This window comes from Oryzias latipes, chromosome 16 (genome assembly GCF_053564925.1).
Source record: "Oryzias latipes strain Hd-rR chromosome 16, Olatipes_Hd-rR_3.1".
Lineage (NCBI taxonomy): Eukaryota > Metazoa > Chordata > Actinopteri > Beloniformes > Adrianichthyidae > Oryzias > Oryzias latipes.
In genome coordinates, this window is record NC_136252.1 from 8,842,917 (window position 1) to 8,855,331 (window position 12,415).

General features: G+C 45.5%; 23 non-coding genes across 23 annotated transcripts; all 23 read right to left on the reverse strand.

Annotated features, from left to right (window-relative positions):
- Window positions 1–344: 344 nt before the first annotated feature.
- Window positions 345–463, reverse strand: LOC144984760 (5S ribosomal RNA). Its single transcript, XR_013648583.1, has one exon. It is a non-coding gene; the product is annotated as a 5S ribosomal RNA (ribosomal RNA).
- Window positions 464–870: 407 nt separating this feature from the next.
- On the reverse strand, window positions 871–989 carry LOC144986225 (5S ribosomal RNA). Its single transcript, XR_013650055.1, has one exon. It is a non-coding gene; the product is annotated as a 5S ribosomal RNA (ribosomal RNA).
- Window positions 990–1,396: 407 nt separating this feature from the next.
- Window positions 1,397–1,515, reverse strand: LOC144984762 (5S ribosomal RNA). Its single transcript, XR_013648584.1, has one exon. It is a non-coding gene; the product is annotated as a 5S ribosomal RNA (ribosomal RNA).
- A 407-nt stretch (window positions 1,516–1,922) lies between these two features.
- Window positions 1,923–2,041, reverse strand: LOC144984763 (5S ribosomal RNA). The gene has a single exon (XR_013648585.1). It is a non-coding gene; the product is annotated as a 5S ribosomal RNA (ribosomal RNA).
- A 407-nt stretch (window positions 2,042–2,448) lies between these two features.
- Window positions 2,449–2,567, reverse strand: LOC144984764 (5S ribosomal RNA). The gene has a single exon (XR_013648586.1). It is a non-coding gene; the product is annotated as a 5S ribosomal RNA (ribosomal RNA).
- A 407-nt stretch (window positions 2,568–2,974) lies between these two features.
- On the reverse strand, window positions 2,975–3,093 carry LOC144984765 (5S ribosomal RNA). The gene has a single exon (XR_013648587.1). It is a non-coding gene; the product is annotated as a 5S ribosomal RNA (ribosomal RNA).
- Window positions 3,094–3,516: 423 nt separating this feature from the next.
- LOC144985996 (5S ribosomal RNA) lies at window positions 3,517–3,635 on the reverse strand. Its single transcript, XR_013649826.1, has one exon. It is a non-coding gene; the product is annotated as a 5S ribosomal RNA (ribosomal RNA).
- Window positions 3,636–4,060: 425 nt separating this feature from the next.
- LOC144985997 (5S ribosomal RNA) lies at window positions 4,061–4,179 on the reverse strand. Its single transcript, XR_013649827.1, has one exon. It is a non-coding gene; the product is annotated as a 5S ribosomal RNA (ribosomal RNA).
- Window positions 4,180–4,604: 425 nt separating this feature from the next.
- On the reverse strand, window positions 4,605–4,723 carry LOC144985999 (5S ribosomal RNA). The gene has a single exon (XR_013649829.1). It is a non-coding gene; the product is annotated as a 5S ribosomal RNA (ribosomal RNA).
- Window positions 4,724–5,130: 407 nt separating this feature from the next.
- LOC144984766 (5S ribosomal RNA) lies at window positions 5,131–5,249 on the reverse strand. The gene has a single exon (XR_013648588.1). It is a non-coding gene; the product is annotated as a 5S ribosomal RNA (ribosomal RNA).
- A 406-nt stretch (window positions 5,250–5,655) lies between these two features.
- Window positions 5,656–5,774, reverse strand: LOC144984768 (5S ribosomal RNA). Its single transcript, XR_013648591.1, has one exon. It is a non-coding gene; the product is annotated as a 5S ribosomal RNA (ribosomal RNA).
- Window positions 5,775–6,203: 429 nt separating this feature from the next.
- Window positions 6,204–6,322, reverse strand: LOC144984769 (5S ribosomal RNA). Its single transcript, XR_013648592.1, has one exon. It is a non-coding gene; the product is annotated as a 5S ribosomal RNA (ribosomal RNA).
- Window positions 6,323–6,729: 407 nt separating this feature from the next.
- LOC144984770 (5S ribosomal RNA) lies at window positions 6,730–6,848 on the reverse strand. The gene has a single exon (XR_013648593.1). It is a non-coding gene; the product is annotated as a 5S ribosomal RNA (ribosomal RNA).
- A 407-nt stretch (window positions 6,849–7,255) lies between these two features.
- On the reverse strand, window positions 7,256–7,374 carry LOC144984771 (5S ribosomal RNA). Its single transcript, XR_013648594.1, has one exon. It is a non-coding gene; the product is annotated as a 5S ribosomal RNA (ribosomal RNA).
- A 407-nt stretch (window positions 7,375–7,781) lies between these two features.
- LOC144984772 (5S ribosomal RNA) lies at window positions 7,782–7,900 on the reverse strand. The gene has a single exon (XR_013648595.1). It is a non-coding gene; the product is annotated as a 5S ribosomal RNA (ribosomal RNA).
- Window positions 7,901–8,307: 407 nt separating this feature from the next.
- LOC144984773 (5S ribosomal RNA) lies at window positions 8,308–8,426 on the reverse strand. Its single transcript, XR_013648596.1, has one exon. It is a non-coding gene; the product is annotated as a 5S ribosomal RNA (ribosomal RNA).
- A 407-nt stretch (window positions 8,427–8,833) lies between these two features.
- LOC144984774 (5S ribosomal RNA) lies at window positions 8,834–8,952 on the reverse strand. Its single transcript, XR_013648597.1, has one exon. It is a non-coding gene; the product is annotated as a 5S ribosomal RNA (ribosomal RNA).
- Window positions 8,953–9,359: 407 nt separating this feature from the next.
- On the reverse strand, window positions 9,360–9,478 carry LOC144984775 (5S ribosomal RNA). The gene has a single exon (XR_013648598.1). It is a non-coding gene; the product is annotated as a 5S ribosomal RNA (ribosomal RNA).
- A 409-nt stretch (window positions 9,479–9,887) lies between these two features.
- On the reverse strand, window positions 9,888–10,006 carry LOC144984776 (5S ribosomal RNA). The gene has a single exon (XR_013648599.1). It is a non-coding gene; the product is annotated as a 5S ribosomal RNA (ribosomal RNA).
- Window positions 10,007–10,413: 407 nt separating this feature from the next.
- On the reverse strand, window positions 10,414–10,532 carry LOC144984777 (5S ribosomal RNA). Its single transcript, XR_013648601.1, has one exon. It is a non-coding gene; the product is annotated as a 5S ribosomal RNA (ribosomal RNA).
- A 407-nt stretch (window positions 10,533–10,939) lies between these two features.
- Window positions 10,940–11,058, reverse strand: LOC144986226 (5S ribosomal RNA). The gene has a single exon (XR_013650056.1). It is a non-coding gene; the product is annotated as a 5S ribosomal RNA (ribosomal RNA).
- A 406-nt stretch (window positions 11,059–11,464) lies between these two features.
- Window positions 11,465–11,583, reverse strand: LOC144984779 (5S ribosomal RNA). Its single transcript, XR_013648603.1, has one exon. It is a non-coding gene; the product is annotated as a 5S ribosomal RNA (ribosomal RNA).
- Window positions 11,584–11,990: 407 nt separating this feature from the next.
- Window positions 11,991–12,109, reverse strand: LOC144984780 (5S ribosomal RNA). The gene has a single exon (XR_013648604.1). It is a non-coding gene; the product is annotated as a 5S ribosomal RNA (ribosomal RNA).
- Window positions 12,110–12,415: the final 306 nt, after the last annotated feature.

Here is a 12,415-nt window from a genome sequence, read left to right on the forward strand (position 1 = left end):
CAGGCTTGCCATTGTGTCCTCCTGATTAACACACCTGCTGACTAGACACACCCACCTGCTGCAAAAACCATGCCATTTCACCTCTCCTCTGCAAAATCAGCCTTGGTTTAAACACACACAAAGTCTGAACAGAAACACTGCTAACATCTGCTCATTGTAACAGGTGGGTGTAATTAGGCTAAAGGTTATGCATTGACACCTTGATTCTGATTGCTCTGAAGCTACCTGATTACTTTACATGAGGCAAAAGTTGTTTATTAAAAAAAAAAAAAAAAAAACCTTAGGTGAACTTTGAAGCAGATTTTGGAAGAACACCCTCTGCTGGTTGGGAGGAAAAGATGGAAAACTTACAGCACCTGGTATTCCCAAGCGGTCTCCCATCCAGGTACTAACCAGGCCCAACCCTGTTTGGCTTCCGAGATCGGACGAGATCGGGCGGGTCCAGAGTGGTGTGGCCGTAAGCACTTGCCAGTGTCCAGCAAAGCCTCTTGGCCACTCAATCTCAAGGTTTTCCTGCTTAAAGCTACAGGCTTGCCATTGTGTCCTCCTGATTAACACACCTGCTGACTAGACACACCCACCTGCTGCAAAAACCATGCCATTTCACCTCTCCTCTGCAAAATCAGCCTTGGTTTAAACACACACAAAGTCTGAACAGAAACACTGCTAACATCTGCTCATTGTAACAGGTGGGTGTAATTAGGCTAAAGGTTATGCATTGACACCTTGATTCTGATTGCTCTGAAGCTACCTGATTACTTTACATGAGGCAAAAGTTGTTTATTAAAAAAAAAAAAAAAAAAACCTTAGGTGAACTTTGAAGCAGATTTTGGAAGAACACCCTCTGCTGGTTGGGAGGAAAAGATGGAAAACTTACAGCACCTGGTATTCCCAAGCGGTCTCCCATCCAGGTACTAACCAGGCCCAACCCTGTTTGGCTTCCGAGATCGGACGAGATTGGGCGGGTCCAGAGTGGTGTGGCCGTAAGCACTTGCCAGTGTCCAGCAAAGCCTCTTGGCCACTCAATCTCAAGGTTTTCCTGCTTAAAGCTACAGGCTTGCCATTGTGTCCTCCTGATTAACACACCTGCTGACTAGACACACCCACCTGCTGCAAAAACCATGCCATTTCACCTCTCCTCTGCAAAATCAGCCTTGGTTTAAACACACACAAAGTCTGAACAGAAACACTGCTAACATCTGCTCATTGTAACAGGTGGGTGTAATTAGGCTAAAGGTTATGCATTGACACCTTGATTCTGATTGCTCTGAAGCTACCTGATTACTTTACATGAGGCAAAAGTTGTTTATTAAAAAAAAAAAAAAAAAAACCTTAGGTGAACTTTGAAGCAGATTTTGGAAGAACACCCTCTGCTGGTTGGGAGGAAAAGATGGAAAACTTACAGCACCTGGTATTCCCAAGCGGTCTCCCATCCAGGTACTAACCAGGCCCAACCCTGTTTGGCTTCCGAGATCGGACGAGATCGGGCGGGTCCAGAGTGGTGTGGCCGTAAGCACTTGCCAGTGTCCAGCAAAGCCTCTTGGCCACTCAATCTCAAGGTTTTCCTGCTTAAAGCTACAGGCTTGCCATTGTGTCCTCCTGATTAACACACCTGCTGACTAGACACACCCACCTGCTGCAAAAACCATGCCATTTCACCTCTCCTCTGCAAAATCAGCCTTGGTTTAAACACACACAAAGTCTGAACAGAAACACTGCTAACATCTGCTCATTGTAACAGGTGGGTGTAATTAGGCTAAAGGTTATGCATTGACACCTTGATTCTGATTGCTCTGAAGCTACCTGATTACTTTACATGAGGCAAAAGTTGTTTATTAAAAAAAAAAAAAAAAAAACCTTAGGTGAACTTTGAAGCAGATTTTGGAAGAACACCCTCTGCTGGTTGGGAGGAAAAGATGGAAAACTTACAGCACCTGGTATTCCCAAGCGGTCTCCCATCCAGGTACTAACCAGGCCCAACCCTGTTTGGCTTCCGAGATCGGACGAGATCGGGCGGGTCCAGAGTGGTGTGGCCGTAAGCACTTGCCAGTGTCCAGCAAAGCCTCTTGGCCACTCAATCTCAAGGTTTTCCTGCTTAAAGCTACAGGCTTGCCATTGTGTCCTCCTGATTAACACACCTGCTGACTAGACACACCCACCTGCTGCAAAAACCATGCCATTTCACCTCTCCTCTGCAAAATCAGCCTTGGTTTAAACACACACAAAGTCTGAACAGAAACACTGCTAACATCTGCTCATTGTAACAGGTGGGTGTAATTAGGCTAAAGGTTATGCATTGACACCTTGATTCTGATTGCTCTGAAGCTACCTGATTACTTTACATGAGGCAAAAGTTGTTTATTAAAAAAAAAAAAAAAAAAACCTTAGGTGAACTTTGAAGCAGATTTTGGAAGAACACCCTCTGCTGGTTGGGAGGAAAAGATGGAAAACTTACAGCACCTGGTATTCCCAAGCGGTCTCCCATCCAGGTACTAACCAGGCCCAACCCTGTTTGGCTTCCGAGATCGGACGAGATCGGGCGGGTCCAGAGTGGTGTGGCCGTAAGCACTTGCCAGTGTCCAGCAAAGCCTCTTGGCCACTCAATCTCAAGGTTTTCCTGCTTAAAGCTACAGGCTTGCCATTGTGTCCTCCTGATTAACACACCTGCTGACTAGACACACCCACCTGCTGCAAAAACCATGCCATTTCACCTCTCCTCTGCAAAATCAGCCTTGGTTTAAACACACACAAAGTCTGAACAGAAACACTGCTAACATCTGCTCATTGTAACAGGTGGGTGTAATTAGGCTAAAGGTTATGCATTGACACCTTGATTCTGATTGCTCTGAAGCTACCTGATTACTTTACATGAGGCAAAAGTTGTTTATTAAAAAAAAAAAAAAAAAAACCTTAGGTGAACTTTGAAGCAGATTTTGGAAGAACACCCTCTGCTGGTTGGGAGGAAAAGATGGAAAACTTACAGCACCTGGTATTCCCAAGCGGTCTCCCATCCAGGTACTAACCAGGCCCAACCCTGTTTGGCTTCCGAGATCGGACGAGATCGGGCGGGTCCAGAGTGGTGTGGCCGTAAGCACTTGCCAGTGTCCAGCAAAGCCTCTTGGCCAGCGAATTTCAAAGTTTTCCAGCTTAAAGCTCCAGGCATTTCATCGTGTCCTTCTGATTAACACACCTGCTGATTGGACACACCCACCTGCTGCAAAAACCATGCCATTTCAGCTCACCTCTGCAAAAACAGCCTTGGTTACACTCACAAAGTCTGAACAGAAACACTGCTAACATCTGCTCATTATAACAGGTGGGTGTAATTAGGCTAAAAGTTATGCATTGACACCTTGATTCTGATTGCTCTGAAGCTACCTGATTACTTTACATGAGGCAAAAGTTGTTTATTAAAAAAAAAAAAAAGAAAAAAAAAGAAAAAGAAAAAAACCTTAGGTGAACTTTGAAGCAGATTTTGGAAGAACACCCTCTGCTGGTTGGGAGGAAAAGATGGAAAACTTACAGCACCTGGTATTCCCAAGCGGTCTCCCATCCAGGTACTAACCAGGCCCAACCCTGATTGGCTTCCGAGATCGGACGAGATCGGGCGGGTCCAGAGTGGTGTGGCCGTAAGCACTTGCCAGTGTCCAGCAAAGCCTCTTGGCCAGTGAATCTCAAAGTTTTCCTGCTTAAACTTCCAAGCATGCCATCGTGTCCTTCTGATTAACACACCTGCTGATTAGACACACCCACCTGCTGCAAAAACCATGCCATTTCACCTCTCCTCTGCAAAATCAGCCTTGGTTTAAACACACACAAAGTCTGAACAGAAACACTGCTAACATCTGCTCATTATAACAGGTGGGTGTAATTAGGCTAAAGGTTATGCATTGACACCTTGATTCTGATTGCTCTGAAGCTACCTGATTACTTTACATGAGGCAAAAGTTGTTTATTAAAAAAAAAAAAAAGAAAAAAAAGAAAAAGAAAAAAACCTTAGGTGAACTTTGAAGCAGATTTTGGAAGAACACCCTCTGCTGGTTGGGAGGAAAAGATGGAAAACTTACAGCACCTGGTATTCCCAAGCGGTCTCCCATCCAGGTACTAACCAGGCCCAACCCTGATTGGCTTCCGAGATCGGACGAGATCGGGCGGGTCCAGAGTGGTGTGGCCGTAAGCACTTGCCAGTGTCCAGCAAAGCCTCTTGGCCAGTGAATCTCAAAGTTTTCCTGCTTAAACTTCCAAGCATGCCATCGTGTCCTTCTGATTAACACACCTGCTGATTAGACACACCCACCTGCTGCAAAAACCATGCCATTTCACCTCTCCTCTGCAAAATCAGCCTTGGTTTAAACACACACAAAGTCTGAACAGAAACACTGCTAACATCTGCTCATTATAACAGGTGGGTGTAATTAGGCTAAAGGTTATGCATTGACACCTTGATTCTGATTGCTCTGAAGCTACCTGATTACTTTACATGAGGCAAAAGTTGTTTATTAAAAAAAAAAAGAAGAAAAAAAAGAAAAAGAAAAAAACCTTAGGTGAACTTTGAAGCAGATTTTGGAAGAACACCCTCTGCTGGTTGGGAGGAAAAGATGGAAAACTTACAGCACCTGGTATTCCCAAGCGGTCTCCCATCCAGGTACTAACCAGGCCCAACCCTGATTGGCTTCCGAGATCGGACGAGATCGGGCGGGTCCAGAGTGGTGTGGCCGTAAGCACTTGCCAGTGTCCAGCAAAGCCTCTTGGCCAGTGAATCTCAAAGTTTTCCTGCTTAAACTTCCAAGCATGCCATCGTGTCCTTCTGATTAACACACCTGCTGATTAGACACACCCACCTGCTGCAAAAACCATGCCATTTCAGCTCACCTCTGCAAAATCAGCCTTGGTTTAAACACACACAAAGTCTGAACAGAAACACTGCTAACATCTGCTCATTATAACAGGTGGGTGTAATTAGGCTAAAGGTTATGCATTGACACCTTGATTCTGATTGCTCTGAAGCTACCTGATTACTTTACATGAGGCAAAAGTTGTTTATTAAAAAAAAAAAAAAAAAAACCTTAGGTGAACTTTGAAGCAGATTTTGGAAGAACACCCTCTGCTGGTTGGGAGGAAAAGATGGAAAACTTACAGCACCTGGTATTCCCAAGCGGTCTCCCATCCAGGTACTAACCAGGCCCAACCCTGTTTGGCTTCCGAGATCGGACGAGATCGGGCGGGTCCAGAGTGGTGTGGCCGTAAGCACTTGCCAGTGTCCAGCAAAGCCTCTTGGCCACTCAATCTCAAGGTTTTCCTGCTTAAAGCTACAGGCTTGCCATTGTGTCCTCCTGATTAACACACCTGCTGACTAGACACACCCACCTGCTGCAAAAACCATGCCATTTCACCTCTCCTCTGCAAAATCAGCCTTGGTTTAAACACACACAAAGTCTGAACAGAAACACTGCTAACATCTGCTCATTGTAACAGGTGGGTGTAATTAGGCTAAAGGTTATGCATTGACACCTTGATTCTGATTGCTCTGAAGCTACCTGATTACTTTACATGAGGCAAAAGTTGTTTATTAAAAAAAAAAAAAAAAAACCTTAGGTGAACTTTGAAGCAGATTTTGGAAGAACACCCTCTGCTGGTTGGGAGGAAAAGATGGAAAACTTACAGCACCTGGTATTCCCAAGCGGTCTCCCATCCAGGTACTAACCAGGCCCAACCCTGTTTGGCTTCCGAGATCGGACGAGATCGGGCGGGTCCAGAGTGGTGTGGCCGTAAGCACTTGCCAGTGTCCAGCAAAGCCTCTTGGCCACTCAATCTCAAGGTTTTCCTGCTTAAAGCTACAGGCTTGCCATTGTGTCCTCCTGATTAACACACCTGCTGACTAGACACACCCACCTGCTGCAAAAACCATGCCATTTCACCTCTCCTCTGCAAAATCAGCCTTGGTTTAAACACACACAAAGTCTGAACAGAAACACTGCTAACATCTGCTCATTGTAACAGGTGGGTGTAATTAGGCTAAAGGTTATGCATTGACACCTTGATTCTGATTGCTCTGAAGCTACCTGATTACTTTACATGAGGCAAAAGTTGTTTATTAAAAAAAAAAAAAAAAAAAAAGAAAAAGAAAAAGAAAAAAACCTTAGGTGAACTTTGAAGCAGATTTTGGAAGAACACCCTCTGCTGGTTGGGAGGAAGAGATGGAAAACTTACAGCACCTGGTATTCCCAAGCGGTCTCCCATCCAGGTACTAACCAGGCCCAACCCTGTTTGGCTTCCGAGATCGGACGAGATCGGGCGGGTCCAGAGTGGTGTGGCCGTAAGCACTTGCCAGTGTCCAGCAAAGCCTCTTGGCCACTCAATCTCAAGGTTTTCCTGCTTAAAGCTACAGGCTTGCCATTGTGTCCTCCTGATTAACACACCTGCTGACTAGACACACCCACCTGCTGCAAAAACCATGCCATTTCACCTCTCCTCTGCAAAATCAGCCTTGGTTTAAACACACACAAAGTCTGAACAGAAACACTGCTAACATCTGCTCATTGTAACAGGTGGGTGTAATTAGGCTAAAGGTTATGCATTGACACCTTGATTCTGATTGCTCTGAAGCTACCTGATTACTTTACATGAGGCAAAAGTTGTTTATTAAAAAAAAAAAAAAAAAAACCTTAGGTGAACTTTGAAGCAGATTTTGGAAGAACACCCTCTGCTGGTTGGGAGGAAAAGATGGAAAACTTACAGCACCTGGTATTCCCAAGCGGTCTCCCATCCAGGTACTAACCAGGCCCAACCCTGTTTGGCTTCCGAGATCGGACGAGATCGGGCGGGTCCAGAGTGGTGTGGCCGTAAGCACTTGCCAGTGTCCAGCAAAGCCTCTTGGCCACTCAATCTCAAGGTTTTCCTGCTTAAAGCTACAGGCTTGCCATTGTGTCCTCCTGATTAACACACCTGCTGACTAGACACACCCACCTGCTGCAAAAACCATGCCATTTCACCTCTCCTCTGCAAAATCAGCCTTGGTTTAAACACACACAAAGTCTGAACAGAAACACTGCTAACATCTGCTCATTGTAACAGGTGGGTGTAATTAGGCTAAAGGTTATGCATTGACACCTTGATTCTGATTGCTCTGAAGCTACCTGATTACTTTACATGAGGCAAAAGTTGTTTATTAAAAAAAAAAAAAAAAAAACCTTAGGTGAACTTTGAAGCAGATTTTGGAAGAACACCCTCTGCTGGTTGGGAGGAAAAGATGGAAAACTTACAGCACCTGGTATTCCCAAGCGGTCTCCCATCCAGGTACTAACCAGGCCCAACCCTGTTTGGCTTCCGAGATCGGACGAGATCGGGCGGGTCCAGAGTGGTGTGGCCGTAAGCACTTGCCAGTGTCCAGCAAAGCCTCTTGGCCACTCAATCTCAAGGTTTTCCTGCTTAAAGCTACAGGCTTGCCATTGTGTCCTCCTGATTAACACACCTGCTGACTAGACACACCCACCTGCTGCAAAAACCATGCCATTTCACCTCTCCTCTGCAAAATCAGCCTTGGTTTAAACACACACAAAGTCTGAACAGAAACACTGCTAACATCTGCTCATTGTAACAGGTGGGTGTAATTAGGCTAAAGGTTATGCATTGACACCTTGATTCTGATTGCTCTGAAGCTACCTGATTACTTTACATGAGGCAAAAGTTGTTTATTAAAAAAAAAAAAAAAAAAACCTTAGGTGAACTTTGAAGCAGATTTTGGAAGAACACCCTCTGCTGGTTGGGAGGAAAAGATGGAAAACTTACAGCACCTGGTATTCCCAAGCGGTCTCCCATCCAGGTACTAACCAGGCCCAACCCTGTTTGGCTTCCGAGATCGGACGAGATCGGGCGGGTCCAGAGTGGTGTGGCCGTAAGCACTTGCCAGTGTCCAGCAAAGCCTCTTGGCCACTCAATCTCAAGGTTTTCCTGCTTAAAGCTACAGGCTTGCCATTGTGTCCTCCTGATTAACACACCTGCTGACTAGACACACCCACCTGCTGCAAAAACCATGCCATTTCACCTCTCCTCTGCAAAATCAGCCTTGGTTTAAACACACACAAAGTCTGAACAGAAACACTGCTAACATCTGCTCATTGTAACAGGTGGGTGTAATTAGGCTAAAGGTTATGCATTGACACCTTGATTCTGATTGCTCTGAAGCTACCTGATTACTTTACATGAGGCAAAAGTTGTTTATTAAAAAAAAAAAAAAAAAAACCTTAGGTGAACTTTGAAGCAGATTTTGGAAGAACACCCTCTGCTGGTTGGGAGGAAAAGATGGAAAACTTACAGCACCTGGTATTCCCAAGCGGTCTCCCATCCAGGTACTAACCAGGCCCAACCCTGTTTGGCTTCCGAGATCGGACGAGATCGGGCGGGTCCAGAGTGGTGTGGCCGTAAGCACTTGCCAGTGTCCAGCAAAGCCTCTTGGCCACTCAATCTCAAGGTTTTCCTGCTTAAAGCTACAGGCTTGCCATTGTGTCCTCCTGATTAACACACCTGCTGACTAGACACACCCACCTGCTGCAAAAACCATGCCATTTCACCTCTCCTCTGCAAAATCAGCCTTGGTTTAAACACACACAAAGTCTGAACAGAAACACTGCTAACATCTGCTCATTGTAACAGGTGGGTGTAATTAGGCTAAAGGTTATGCATTGACACCTTGATTCTGATTGCTCTGAAGCTACCTGATTACTTTACATGAGGCAAAAGTTGTTTATTAAAAAAAAAAAAAAAAAAACCTTAGGTGAACTTTGAAGCAGATTTTGGAAGAACACCCTCTGCTGGTTGGGAGGAAAAGATGGAAAACTTACAGCACCTGGTATTCCCAAGCGGTCTCCCATCCAGGTACTAACCAGGCCCAACCCTGTTTGGCTTCCGAGATCGGACGAGATCGGGCGGGTCCAGAGTGGTGTGGCCGTAAGCACTTGCCAGTGTCCAGCAAAGCCTCTTGGCCACTCAATCTCAAGGTTTTCCTGCTTAAAGCTACAGGCTTGCCATTGTGTCCTCCTGATTAACACACCTGCTGACTAGACACACCCACCTGCTGCAAAAACCATGCCATTTCACCTCTCCTCTGCAAAATCAGCCTTGGTTTAAACACACACAAAGTCTGAACAGAAACACTGCTAACATCTGCTCATTGTAACAGGTGGGTGTAATTAGGCTAAAGGTTATGCATTGACACCTTGATTCTGATTGCTCTGAAGCTACCTGATTACTTTACATGAGGCAAAAGTTGTTTATTAAAAAAAAAAAAAAAAAAACCTTAGGTGAACTTTGAAGCAGATTTTGGAAGAACACCCTCTGCTGGTTGGGAGGAAAAGATGGAAAACTTACAGCACCTGGTATTCCCAAGCGGTCTCCCATCCAGGTACTAACCAGGCCCAACCCTGTTTGGCTTCCGAGATCGGACGAGATCGGGCGGGTCCAGAGTGGTGTGGCCGTAAGCACTTGCCAGTGTCCAGCAAAGCCTCTTGGCCACTCAATCTCAAGGTTTTCCTGCTTAAAGCTACAGGCTTGCCATTGTGTCCTCCTGATTAACACACCTGCTGACTAGACACACCCACCTGCTGCAAAAACCATGCCATTTCACCTCTCCTCTGCAAAATCAGCCTTGGTTTAAACACACACAAAGTCTGAACAGAAACACTGCTAACATCTGCTCATTGTAACAGGTGGGTGTAATTAGGCTAAAGGTTATGCATTGACACCTTGATTCTGATTGCTCTGAAGCTACCTGATTACTTTACATGAGGCAAAAGTTGTTTATTAAAAAAAAAAAAAAAAAAAAACCTTAGGTGAACTTTGAAGCAGATTTTGGAAGAACACCCTCTGCTGGTTGGGAGGAAAAGATGGAAAACTTACAGCACCTGGTATTCCCAAGCGGTCTCCCATCCAGGTACTAACCAGGCCCAACCCTGTTTGGCTTCCGAGATCGGACGAGATCGGGCGGGTCCAGAGTGGTGTGGCCGTAAGCACTTGCCAGTGTCCAGCAAAGCCTCTTGGCCACTCAATCTCAAGGTTTTCCTGCTTAAAGCTACAGGCTTGCCATTGTGTCCTCCTGATTAACACACCTGCTGACTAGACACACCCACCTGCTGCAAAAACCATGCCATTTCACCTCTCCTCTGCAAAATCAGCCTTGGTTTAAACACACACAAAGTCTGAACAGAAACACTGCTAACATCTGCTCATTGTAACAGGTGGGTGTAATTAGGCTAAAGGTTATGCATTGACACCTTGATTCTGATTGCTCTGAAGCTACCTGATTACTTTACATGAGGCAAAAGTTGTTTATTAAAAAAAAAAAAAAAAAAACCTTAGGTGAACTTTGAAGCAGATTTTGGAAGAACACCCTCTGCTGGTTGGGAGGAAAAGATGGAAAACTTACAGCACCTGGTATTCCCAAGCGGTCTCCCATCCAGGTACTAACCAGGCCCAACCCTGTTTGGCTTCCGAGATCGGACGAGATCGGGCGGGTCCAGAGTGGTGTGGCCGTAAGCACTTGCCAGTGTCCAGCAAAGCCTCTTGGCCACTCAATCTCAAGGTTTTCCTGCTTAAAGCTACAGGCTTGCCATTGTGTCCTCCTGATTAACACACCTGCTGACTAGACACACCCACCTGCTGCAAAAACCATGCCATTTCACCTCTCCTCTGCAAAATCAGCCTTGGTTTAAACACACACAAAGTCTGAACAGAAACACTGCTAACATCTGCTCATTGTAACAGGTGGGTGTAATTAGGCTAAAGGTTATGCATTGACACCTTGATTCTGATTGCTCTGAAGCTACCTGATTACTTTACATGAGGCAAAAGTTGTTTATTAAAAAAAAAAAAAAAAAAACCTTAGGTGAACTTTGAAGCAGATTTTGGAAGAACACCCTCTGCTGGTTGGGAGGAAAAGATGGAAAACTTACAGCACCTGGTATTCCCAAGCGGTCTCCCATCCAGGTACTAACCAGGCCCAACCCTGTTTGGCTTCCGAGATCGGACGAGATTGGGCGGGTCCAGAGTGGTGTGGCCGTAAGCACTTGCCAGTGTCCAGCAAAGCCTCTTGGCCACTCAATCTCAAGGTTTTCCTGCTTAAAGCTACAGGCTTGCCATTGTGTCCTCCTGATTAACACACCTGCTGACTAGACACACCCACCTGCTGCAAAAACCATGCCATTTCACCTCTCCTCTGCAAAATCAGCCTTGGTTTAAACACACACAAAGTCTGAACAGAAACACTGCTAACATCTGCTCATTGTAACAGGTGGGTGTAATTAGGCTAAAGGTTATGCATTGACACCTTGATTCTGATTGCTCTGAAGCTACCTGATTACTTTACATGAGGCAAAAGTTGTTTATTAAAAAAAAAAAAAAAAAACCTTAGGTGAACTTTGAAGCAGATTTTGGAAGAACACCCTCTGCTGGTTGGGAGGAAAAGATGGAAAACTTACAGCACCTGGTATTCCCAAGCGGTCTCCCATCCAGGTACTAACCAGGCCCAACCCTGTTTGGCTTCCGAGATCGGACGAGATCGGGCGGGTCCAGAGTGGTGTGGCCGTAAGCACTTGCCAGTGTCCAGCAAAGCCTCTTGGCCACTCAATCTCAAGGTTTTCCTGCTTAAAGCTACAGGCTTGCCATTGTGTCCTCCTGATTAACACACCTGCTGACTAGACACACCCACCTGCTGCAAAAACCATGCCATTTCACCTCTCCTCTGCAAAATCAGCCTTGGTTTAAACACACACAAAGTCTGAACAGAAACACTGCTAACATCTGCTCATTGTAACAGGTGGGTGTAATTAGGCTAAAGGTTATGCATTGACACCTTGATTCTGATTGCTCTGAAGCTACCTGATTACTTTACATGAGGCAAAAGTTGTTTATTAAAAAAAAAAAAAAAAAAACCTTAGGTGAACTTTGAAGCAGATTTTGGAAGAACACCCTCTGCTGGTTGGGAGGAAAAGATGGAAAACTTACAGCACCTGGTATTCCCAAGCGGTCTCCCATCCAGGTACTAACCAGGCCCAACCCTGTTTGGCTTCCGAGATCGGACGAGATCGGGCGGGTCCAGAGTGGTGTGGCCGTAAGCACTTGCCAGTGTCCAGCAAAGCCTCTTGGCCACTCAATCTCAAGGTTTTCCTGCTTAAAGCTACAGGCTTGCCATTGTGTCCTCCTGATTAACACACCTGCTGACTAGACACACCCACCTGCTGCAAAAACCATGCCATTTCACCTCTCCTCTGCAAAATCAGCCTTGGTTTAAACACACACAAAGTCTGAACAGAAACACTGCTAACATCTGCTCATTGTAACAGGTGGGTGTAATTAGGCTAAAGGTTATGCATTGACACCTTGATTCTGATTGCTCTGAAGCTACCTGATTACTTTACATGAG